The 11,121-nt window shown below is 48.2% G+C and overlaps 1 long non-coding RNA gene across 1 annotated transcript; it reads left to right on the top strand.

Moving 5' to 3' along the window:
* Nucleotides 1–5,208: 5,208 nt before the first annotated feature.
* Nucleotides 5,209–6,700, top strand: LOC128792966 (uncharacterized). The gene is made up of 2 exons (XR_008432612.1): nt 5,209–5,652; nt 5,891–6,700. It is a non-coding gene; the product is annotated as an uncharacterized LOC128792966 (long non-coding RNA).
* The last annotated feature ends 4,421 nt before the right edge of the window (nt 6,701–11,121 follow it).

The raw sequence follows: 11,121 nt of genomic DNA, 5'->3' as shown, positions 1-11,121 counted from the left end.
GAGCTTGGACAAACCTGTCTCTGTAATCAAAGTAACCCCTCCTTTCTGCCCCAAACAATCAGCAAACTCTTGGTTTACTGATGCTTCTGCTAAAGGGAAAGGAAAAGTATGGAAATATAGGGCAGAAGCCCTCCACTTTTCCTCTGGTGAGCAAATGATTACAGAGGGAGAAGGTAGTGCACACATTGGGGAGCTGATAGCTGTCTGGAGTGTTTTTCAACGAGAAGCACAGAATTCCTCTTTGGTCTGCATCTACACTGACTCCTATGCTCTGTACCAAATGATCCTAATCATCCAGCTCATGACCCTGGCCAACGTGTTCTGGTGGACCTCTCTTACTATAGGACTAGTAGCACTTGTGCTAAAACCCCCTCTGAATAAATATGCATGGGAAGCCTCTGGTGCTCTAGGGAAAGAGCATTGGACAAATACATGCTGGATAATTCCATCATTCTAACTTTTCTGCCTCTCGGCGGCAGAATTCTGTTGTGTTTACTTTTTCAGAAGAAAAAGGGACATGAAGACCACCTAATCCATGATCAAACTGGTAATACTTTTCTGCATCCTACCACAACCCCATGGCCAGAAACCAGCTGAGTGACCGTGGTCTGAACTAATTGTGGTAGCATGCAGAAAAAGTGAAAGGATCTCTTTAAGCACAAAAAGGTCTGCACACACCCAAGCGTACAGGATTGTTGGCACAATTTTACACTAACACAGACTGCAGAAGTGGTTTGTTTATGGGGAAAAAACACCAAAGGGCTTTCTTTTAAGTTTATAATAAATGCTGTAGCTCAATCTACTACGGTTTATACCACCACCACTACCACCACTCGAGCCCAGCCACCAGTTATGCTTACCCCGAAAATTTTTGAAGTTGGACCATATATAATCAGGAAAACTGGCCAACAACAGATATTATTTGATCCGGCATGGTCTCTTAAACAAGTCAAATTGCTGATGCAAAACAATGTCTCAGAAATACAACCAGCTTGTTCACCCTTTTTGCAAACCTCTTTTCAGGCTTGGACAGCCTGGCTGCGACAGTGGAACCCTCCTAAAAAACGGGTGCCAAGAGACATAACTGGTGTTGTGGGAACAGAATTGGGAATCCGTTCAGAGGTATTAATGAATAAATTGGCTTCTACGACTAGAGATTTGACCAAAATACAGTAACCACTGCAGTCGTCCTTATCGGCCTTGGGAACACATCAGTGCTTGCTATCAAACATTCTACCAAATTGGGAAAAGATAAATGTGAATGATAAAAAATTGATCATTGATGCACTTAATGCCACACAAAGCAATGTTTCCTTAGCTCTTAGCTGTATCCAGGCTCAATTATGGATGCAGTCAGTTGCTGCCTCAATTATAAGAGAAGGTGAAGAAGGCACTTTTCCTACTGAGATTAGGAAAATAGTCTGGGACAGTGCCACTGACTTGGAAAGAGATTTCCAATCCTGGTGGAATGTAGTGAATTTTACCTATGACCCTAACACAAACACAGCCACAGCATTTTGTGCTGACCATAAGTAATGCCTCAGTGCATTTGATATTCCCTAGCATCGCATTAGGATTAAATCATGATGGACCCACTTTCTATCCTTCTGAACATAGAGAATGGGCCCGTCAAATTGATGACAAACGGCAAACTGTCAATTTAGAGTCCTGTACTATCCGAGAACAACTAGGGTTTATCTGTGAAGGTAATGCAATTATAGCTCAAGATATCTGTTTAGACACAGAACAAAATAGCTGTCATTTTGATATTCATCCGAACGAGACTTCTGAAACAGTCCTTGTATCTACAGGCAATGGGCGTGCCTGCTTCAGAACCGCTAGTGATACTGTGTTTATAGAAAGTACAGTAGTAGATACTAAAAATCATTCAAATTATTGTGCTTGCAACTTTACTAAAATTGCAGGATGTGATTTTTCTTTTGTAGCTCCAGTTACCTTACATGAACTTTTAGAATCCAATCTCATGTTGATTCACAAGCTACTGCCTACTCCCATTGGGATGAACCTTACTTTGGTAAAGCAACCATTACTTCATCAAGATCTAATAGAGATCCTAGGAAAAATCAAGGAGAATGGACAGAAAACTCTGGTAACTGTTCATCATGATGTGCAAGATATACATCGTGTTGTAGAAAGGGTGGAAAGTGATGCCGAGCACAAGTGGTGGGATACCCTTTTCGGGTGGTCACCCACCGCCACGGGTATCCTGAACAAATTGTGCCATCCCGTTGTTGTTCTTCTGATTTTAGTTATGATTGGTTTTGTTTTATCAGTAATCTTGCTTATTGTAAATTGGAGAATGATGAAACGATTCGCGTTTCATGATGCGCGGCCTGCTTCTAATCTTCGTTCTTAAGCCAAATGAACTTTTGGGGTGACTCCCGGGGTCCTTCATTGAAGACCCCTCATCTGCCTCGTTACCAGTGTGACAAACAAAGAATGAGAACCCTCCTCCCAAGGACTGAGACTGAGACCCCTGCTATAGTTTGATCCCATCCCCCCTTGTCCTGTGACTGCAGTTCCTGAGAAAGAGTCCTCTCCCACTTCCCTGTAGTTCAGGCAGTTCCTGCAGGGTCCCACGTGCGGCTGACCCTGCAGACAGGAGAGAGAGAAGCCAAGCTCCCAGAGAGAGAAAATGGGGAAAGTGACAGGAGGGAAGAGAGGGAAAAGGTAGACGTGGGCCCATGGCCCCCAGCAGCAGCAGCACCCACAGGCCCAAAGCCCCCCGCCCCCTGCCCAGCACAGCCTGCCCTGCCCCTCCAGCTGTCAGCCGAGTGGGGGACAGGGGCCAGTGGCCGCTGCCAGCAGCAGGAATGGGGGCAGGGTGAGGATCCCCTGGCTTGGCTTTTGTCTCTTGATCAGTGCGGGCACAGGGCAGTGCAAGGCGGGCTGGCAAGCGAAGGCCGGAGCCTTTGGAGGCTCCAAGCCTTAAACATCAGCCCTTGCAGCAGCCCAGATCCGGGTCCCGCAGTTCCCAAGGCTGCCATGGCCTTCAGAGCATGAAGGTGGATTTGGCATGCCTGTGGCCCGATGCCGCCTCCCGGTCCAGGAGTCCCCGTGGCTCCAGCAGCAAGGGTGGCTGAAGGCTTCCTGCCTGCTTTGGGCCATTGCTGCAGGGGCCACTGCTGTCAGAGCCCCCTCTCTGCTGCTGACAGCTCTGCTCCTGGGGACACTGCTCTGGCCCAGCCCAGGAAGAGCAGCAGTGCCCAGTGCCAGCAGTGGTGTCGGTGGGACCCCCTGTGCACAGGGACCCCCAGCCCCGGGGTGGCCGTGCCAGCCCCGCCGGGGACCTCCAGCCCCGGCAACCCAGAACAAGTGGAAAGCACAAGGGTGCAAACGCCGCCTGGGCCCAAAGGCATTGCAAAGAGAACTGAGATTTTAAAAAGAAACAGTATTTTTTTCCCAAAGATAGGCAAAAGCTAGGATTTACAGAAGATGTTTTATTTGGACAATCCTTATAGAAACAACAGTCTACAGAACATGTTTACATGGGTGCTTATAGACTAACAAACTTCCAAACATATTTACATGGGAGCCTATAGACTAACAAACTTGCTAACATATTTACATGGGAGCCTATAGGGTAACAAACTTTAAAACATATTTACAGAAAACCTCTAAACCTAGAACATAATTACAAAGGGGTCATATCAATGTCCAGCATCTCCCTCAGTCCTGGAGGAAAGGATGCAGCAGCGCTGGACTCTGCTGCCAGCAGTGGCTCAGGTGGGCTGGGCGTGGGAAGCATCTGCTTCTCTTGCTCGTGGGGCTCCATCTTCATCCGAGGACCATGGGCTCCTCCTCATCCTTCTCATCAACCTCCATTTCCTCGGTGTCGTCCTCCACGTCCACCTCCATGTCCTCGGCAGTGTCTTCTGTGTCCACCTCCATCATTTCTTCTCCATGCACCACCATGTCCACTTCCATCTCCTCCAGAGTGTCTCTGACCGTCTGCAAGAGGCAGCACAATCTCACGCTGGGCTTGCTGTCCCATCCCATCCATTCCCACATGGCTGCAGCCTGCCCAGGCAGGGTGCCCCCCTCCCTGGAATGGCACTGTACCTCCACTGGGGCAGCAGTGCCCATCCTGCCGGGATTGGCTTCAGAGCAGGCGTCAGGAAAAGCCCAGGCAGCAGCAACAGCTCGGCACTGACGGGCAGAGCGAAGGGCGAGGGAGAACTGGCCGCTGGCAGCAGGTGAAGTGTCTGCTGTGCTCGTTTCCAGGACCTGGACCTTCCTCCTGCAACACGCTGGGAGCTGTGATGTCACAGAAGTTTCAGGGCCACTCCAGACGGAGAGATGGGGATCATGGAATGATCAAATCCTTGAATGCTTTGGCTTGCAAGGGCCCCTAAGGATCATCTGCTTTCAACCTGAGCAACTTCCCACCACACCAGGTTGCTCTGGACCCTGTCCAAGCTGGCCTTGGATGTTCCTGGCGACGGGGCATCCACAGCCTCTCTGCACTGCTCCCTGTGTCAGGGACAACCACCCTCCCAAGAAAGAACTTCTTCCCATCATCAAATCTATTCCAGCTCTTGCAGTTTGATCCCATTCCCCCTTGTCCTGTGACTACAGTTCCTGAGAAAGAGTCCTCTCCCACTTCCCTGTAGTTCAGGCAGTTCCTGCAGGGTCCCACGTGCGGCTGACCCTGCAGACAGGAGAGAGAGAAGCCAAGCTCCCAGAGAGAGAAAATGGGGAAAGTGACAGGAGGGAAGAGAGGGAAAAGGTAGACGTGGGCCCATGGCCCCCAGCAGCAGCAGCACCCACAGGCCCAAAGCCCCCCGCCCCCTGCCCAGCACAGCCTGCCCTGCCCCTCCAGCTGTCAGCCGAGTGGGGGACAGGGGCCAGTGGCCGCTGCCAGCAGCAGGAATGGGGGCAGGGTGAGGATCCCCTGGCTTGGCTTTTGTCTCTTGATCAGTGCGGGCACAGGGCAGTGCAAGGCGGGCTGGCAAGCGAAGGCCGGAGCCTTTGGAGGCTCCAAGCCTTAAACATCAGCCCTTGCAGCAGCCCAGATCCGGGTCCCGCAGTTCCCAAGGCTGCCATGGCCTTCAGAGCATGAAGGTGGATTTGGCATGCCTGTGGCCCGATGCCGCCTCCCGGTCCAGGAGTCCCCGTGGCTCCAGCAGCAAGGGTGGCTGAAGGCTTCCTGCCTGCTTTGGGCCATTGCTGCAGGGGCCACTGCTGTCAGAGCCCCCTCTCTGCTGCTGACAGCTCTGCTCCTGGGGACACTGCTCTGGCCCAGCCCAGGAAGAGCAGCAGTGCCCAGTGCCAGCAGTGGTGTCGGTGGGACCCCCTGTGCACAGGGACCCCCAGCCCCGGGGTGGCCGTGCCAGCCCCGCCGGGGACCTCCAGCCCCAGCAACCCAGAACAAGTGGAAAGCACAAGGGTGCAAACGCCGCCTGGGCCCAAAGGCATTGCAAAGAGAACTGAGATTTTAAAAAGAAACAGTATTTTTTTCCCAAAGATAGGCAAAAGCTAGGATTTACAGAAGATGTTTTATTTGGACAATCCTTATAGAAACAACAGTCTACAGAACATGTTTACATGGCAGCCTATAGAGTAACAATCTACAGAACATCTTTACATGGGTGCTTATAGACTAACAAACTTCCAATCATATTTACATGGGTACGTATAGACTAACAAACTTCCTAACATATTTACATGGGAGCTTATAGGGTAACAAATTTTCTAACTTATTTACGTAGTGTGCAATTGACTGAAGGCGAAAAACCAAGCAGCCGAGCAGCGGGCTTCTGTGCGCACTGAAGGCAATTGCAAGAATCCAGCAGCTGCTCCTTGCCAAGCACAGGCAGCTGCCTAGGTTCTTGCTTCTTGACCAACTCACAGTTGCCCTTCTTTTCAGCAGCTGCCACCGTGTTCTCTGCATCTCGGAGCCTCTGGAGAGTAGCAGGACTTTCCAAGGTGGGATTCATGACCGCTACGTCAGAACCCAGGAAAGTTTTCTTGGAACACCTTCTATTGGCATGCCAAGAGTGAATTCAAGAGGCAGGAGAGCAGCAGCCACCGTCCTGCAGCAGTCTGCGAGCTTCGCACACAAGCCGGCTTCTTCGCGGCTTCGTTCTTCGCCTCTTACAAGCTACCGCGATCTCCAGCTGCCGGAGGACAAGAAGCGGCTACTTCGCGCACAGATGACGGCAGCGGCAGCGGTGCGCTCCGGAGCCCCGCTTTTGCCGAAAGACGCCGGCAAGCGGCACTTGCTTTCGGCCAGCTCCGCAGCTGCGTATTCTGCCTCTCTAGTCGCCTACTGTAGGAGGAGGGGTTGGGTAAGGAAGGCAGTCCAGGGTTGCCATGGGAAACTGCAGTTGTATGAGTTCTCCACCCCCTTTTGTAAGAGAATTGTACCCTCCCCCTGTCCTGTCAGTTATTGTTCAAGTCTGCCCCTTAGCCTAGAATCTTCTCTGTTCCACGTTTTCCCTTTGTTTCTTCCACCAAGAACACTCCTTTCCCCTTTCCCCACTGGTTAATGTTGTATTTCCCCTCCCTTTAGCCTTCTCCCGATTGTACCCTCGAATGCTAAACCCTCCTACCCCTACGCAGTAAAAGAATCCTCACCCCGCCCTTCGGGGCTCTCGGAATCTGCCTCCCTTCTGCTTCGTTGTCTCCCTGTTTGCCCCTTCTGCGACCCTTCAATAAACGAGCAGGATTTCAGCAACCCGAGTGTCCCTCCCGTTCTTCTCGTGGACCCTCAGATGTACCAGCTATCCGAGCTTCGTGCCGAGTGCCTAAAAGCCCCCACGGCTCGGCAACTGGGAGATCCTTTGCATTACAGGGCGAATAAAGGGGGGATGAATGTGTGTGAATGAGACGCGGGCTGGTTACCCCAGACCTGCTAAGCGAGAGCGGCAGTCTCCCATGCTGCGTTTCCGTCTTTTTCGCGAGAAAAGCGGCCAGTAAAGAGACTAAGCGAGTGATAAAAAGAGTGAGAGAACCCCCCCCTGGGACTGGGTCTCAGAGAAAGAGTGGGACCCCTTAGTGTGTGGGGGGGGGGGGGGGAGGAAAAGGTAATTAATTAGAAAAAAAAATTAATTAAAAGGTAAAAAGAGGGTTTTCTTGGCATAATCTATTGGGGAAAAATAAAAGGTAAAATGTGTAGGAGGGGCCCCTAAAAATTCTGCTGGATTGAGGGATAAGAATGCCCAAGAACATCCAAGATCAAACCTGCTGGATTGAGGGATTAATGTTCCAAGAGCATCCAGGGTTAAGTCAAACCTGCTGGGTTGAGGGATTAACATTCCAAGAGCAGCCAGAATTAAGTTTGCTGGGTTGTTGAGAGCACCCAAGATTGAGTAAAAATTTTGCCAGTTTGAAGATAAGTCTGACAGGATCTAGAGTTGGGAACCACACAGCTAGATTGAGGGGTATCCAAGAACACTGGGACTAGCCAGGGACACCTAAAAGTGTAATAGGTGTGTTGAAAAATAAAAGGTACCTTGTTGTTGTGGTTGTTTTGTTATGTGTAAGAGTAAGTAAAAATAAAGTGAAGTGAATGTAGACGAAGGAAAGTATATGTATGCATCCTGCCCTGTTAAGCAGCCTCACTGTGCTTCCCTGCTGTGACTGACAAACACAAGTTACGAACCCTCAGAACTGAAAAAGTTCAATCAAATATTGCTTCCATTGATGACCATGATATTGTCTCTAATACCTTGTTACAACTTATGTTATGTAAGTGTTAATACCCCTATCCTACATACCTTGTTACAACTTATGTTATGTAAGTGTTAATACCCCTATCCTACCAGTTCGTAAACCTGATGGGTCATACCGGTTAGTACAGGATCTGCGGGCCATAAACAAGGTAACTGAGGATCTGTATCCTGTGGTGGCCAATCCCTACACGTTATTAACTTGCTTAACAGCCGAGCTAACTTGGTTTACCGTTTTAGATTTAAAAGATGCCTTCTTTTGCCTTCCTATCCACGAAGCCAGAAAATTTTTGCATTTGAATGGGAAAATCCTAAGAGCGGGCGAAGAACTCAACTGACATGGACCAGACTCCCACAAGGATTCAAAAACTCACCCACTTTGTTTGGAGAACAACTTGCAAAAGAATTAGAGACCTGAGAAGCCCCTCCAGAGGAAGGGAAGTTGCTACAGTATGTAGATGACATCCTGATAGCCACACGGACAAGGGAAGCATGCATGGCCTGGACGATAAGCCTCTTGAACTTTTTGGGGCTCCAAGGGTACTGAGTATCAAAGAAAAAAGCCCAAGTAGTAAAACAGAAAGTAACTTATCTGGGCTACGAAGTCAGTGCTAGACAATGTACCTTGGGCCAAAGCCGGAAGGAGGCAATATGCCAGACCCCAAAACCTCAGACTGTAAAGGAACTACGAACTTTCCTGAGGATGACAGGGTGGTGCAGGTTATGGATCTATAACTATGGACTGTTTGTTAAGCCCTTCTATGAACTGATTGCAACTGAAAGCAGGAACATCCAAGAGACAAAGGAAGCTACGCAAGCTTTCAAGCAGCTGAAAAAAGCCCTCATGTCAGCTCCAGCCCTGAGATTGCCGGACGTGAGTAAGTTTTTCCTTTTATTCTCCCATGAGAAGCAAGGAATCGCCTTAGGAATACTAGCACAGGACCTCGGCCCATATCGGAGAGCAGTGGCTTACTTCTCGAAGCAATTGGATACAGCAGCTAAAGGGTGGCCTGGGTGCCTCAGAGCTGTTGCAGCAGTCGTACTGAACATCCAAGAGGCACACAAATTCACCCTAGGCCAGAAAAGAACTGTGCTAGTGTCTCACACAGTGTCTGCAGTGCTAGAGGTAAAAGGTGGGCATTGGCTTTCCCCACAACGGCTCCTGAGATACCAAGCTATCATAGTGGAGCAAGATGATGTAGAGATAGTAGTGACTAACATTGTCAATCCAGCCTCCTTCCTCAGTAGAAACCAAGGGGAACCAGTGGAACATGACTGCCTGGAGACCATTGAAGCCACCTACTCCAGCTGCCCTGACTCGAAGGACACCCCTCTGGAGAATGCAGAAGTCTCGTTTACTGATGGAAGCAGTTATATCATCAGTGGAAAACGGCACGCCGGGTAGGCAGTTACAACGTGCAAGGAAGTAATATCATCTGGGCCCCTGCCAACAAATACCTCTGCACAGAAGGCCGAGATAATTGCTCTAACTCGGGCCCTAGAATTGGCAAGAGGGAAAGAAATAAACATATACACGGACTCGAAGTATGCATTTGGAGTAGTGCATGCTCACAGAGCCATTTAGAAAGAGAGAGGACTGCTGAACTCTCAAGGGAAAAATATTAAAGATGCATCAGAAGTACTGCGACTTCTAGAAGCAGTCCAGTTGCCAGAGAAAGTAGCGATCATGCACATTAAGGCACATCAGAAGATAAACTCAGAATTGGAAGAAGGAAACGAGCTGGCAGATAGGGAAGCAAAAGAAGCAGCAAGAATTGAGGTCATAACTGAGGCAGCCCTGATTCCAGACGGGCAAATTTCCCCTAAAGGTAAGCCAAGATACAACAAACTAGAAAAAAAATTAATCTATGAGCAAAAAGGAGACTATAACCAAGAGGGATGGGCCACCATAGAAGGAAAATTAGTTCTACCCTCCTATTTATTATGGTCCCTAATAAAGGAAGAACGCCAGAAAACCATTGGGGTATTGATGCTCTAGCATAACTAGACATTTACAACTCGACAATGTGACCTTTGCCTCCAGACCAACCCCAAAAATACTCCCAAACCAAAGCTTAGCCAGATGAGGAAGGGTCATGGGCCGGAGCAGCAATGGCAGATTGATTGTACAGAATTGCCAAGAAAAGGGGGGTATAAGTTTTTACTGGTGCTAACAGATACCTTTTCAGGATGGCCAGAAGCATTCCCCACCAGGACTTCTAAAGCTCAAGAAGTAACTAAGGTATTGGTACAAGAAAACATACCACGCTTTAGAGTCCTGGCCACAATCTCCTCAAATAGAGGACCACATTTTATTGTAAAATTCGTGCAACAAGTTAGCCAATACTTGAACATAGACTGAGAACTTCACACCCCATATAACCCACAATCAAGTGGTCAGGTAAAAAAAAAATGAATCATTTGATCAAACAACAAATTGTACAATTGGGACAAGAAGCTAATTTGTCATGGACTCAATCCCTCCCATTAGCACTACTGCAGATCCGAACCAAACCCAAGACTAAAGAAAAGCTAAACCACTTTGAATTGATTTATGAATAACCATATGGGGTGCGAAAGAGAATGTCTACCCAAGACATGTATGTTAAGTCCTTAACTTGGTGTATCCAGCACCAATCACTAGCTAATAAACACAAGTCATAACTAGTGAAATACACTGTTTAGAAGACTTTATGTCACCCAATTATAATTCTATTAATTTTAGTTACTGTAAGTTTAATGATGTCTACTTTAACACTCATGTAAGAATTCGAGGATGTTAAAACACATGGCCAGTCTGACATCACTCTCTAGAATTCATAGAATCTTACTGAAAGAGGACGGTCATGATAGTAGATCAGAATTTAAATCAAGACCCCTGTAGTAAAAGAATTTACTATATTTTAAGAAAAGGGGGGACTGAAGCAGAGATTTTTAGAGTTAGGTTAACAAAATGAATTAAGCATTTCCAATTTAGCTTGTAGAGTTATGTGTTGAATTTTCAACCTTTTACTTAAGAAACCTCTGCCTAGTACAAAGGGCATAGGAAAATGCAAATTTCGGAAGCTTCTTGCATAAAGAACAATACCAGAAGAAGCAAAGAACCCAGATAAAGAAGCTCCTCTGTCTCCAAGCCTATCAAGACTGACAGATGTACTCAGATAAGCACCAAAGGACCAAAAGCCCACGCGCAGAGAGGAAAAGTTCAAAAGTTCAATTATGAGGAAGACCACAATCTTCAGCCTCAGGACCACCAAGAGACCCCCCGTACGACCACCACAGCAAACCACGCATGCCCAGAAGGGCGTGGACTTACTTAGCATGAGAAGCGAGGACAGGCGGGGCCAGGGGTTGAATACGCATGAAAAAGTTGTGCAGTGTATTGCATATGGAACGTATTTTAAGAATAAAAGCGTGGGTCAGACTG

Source organism: Vidua chalybeata, chromosome 10, assembly GCF_026979565.1.
Source record: "Vidua chalybeata isolate OUT-0048 chromosome 10, bVidCha1 merged haplotype, whole genome shotgun sequence".
Taxonomy (NCBI): domain Eukaryota; kingdom Metazoa; phylum Chordata; class Aves; order Passeriformes; family Viduidae; genus Vidua; species Vidua chalybeata.
This window is presented reverse-complemented; position numbering and strand designations above follow the sequence as displayed.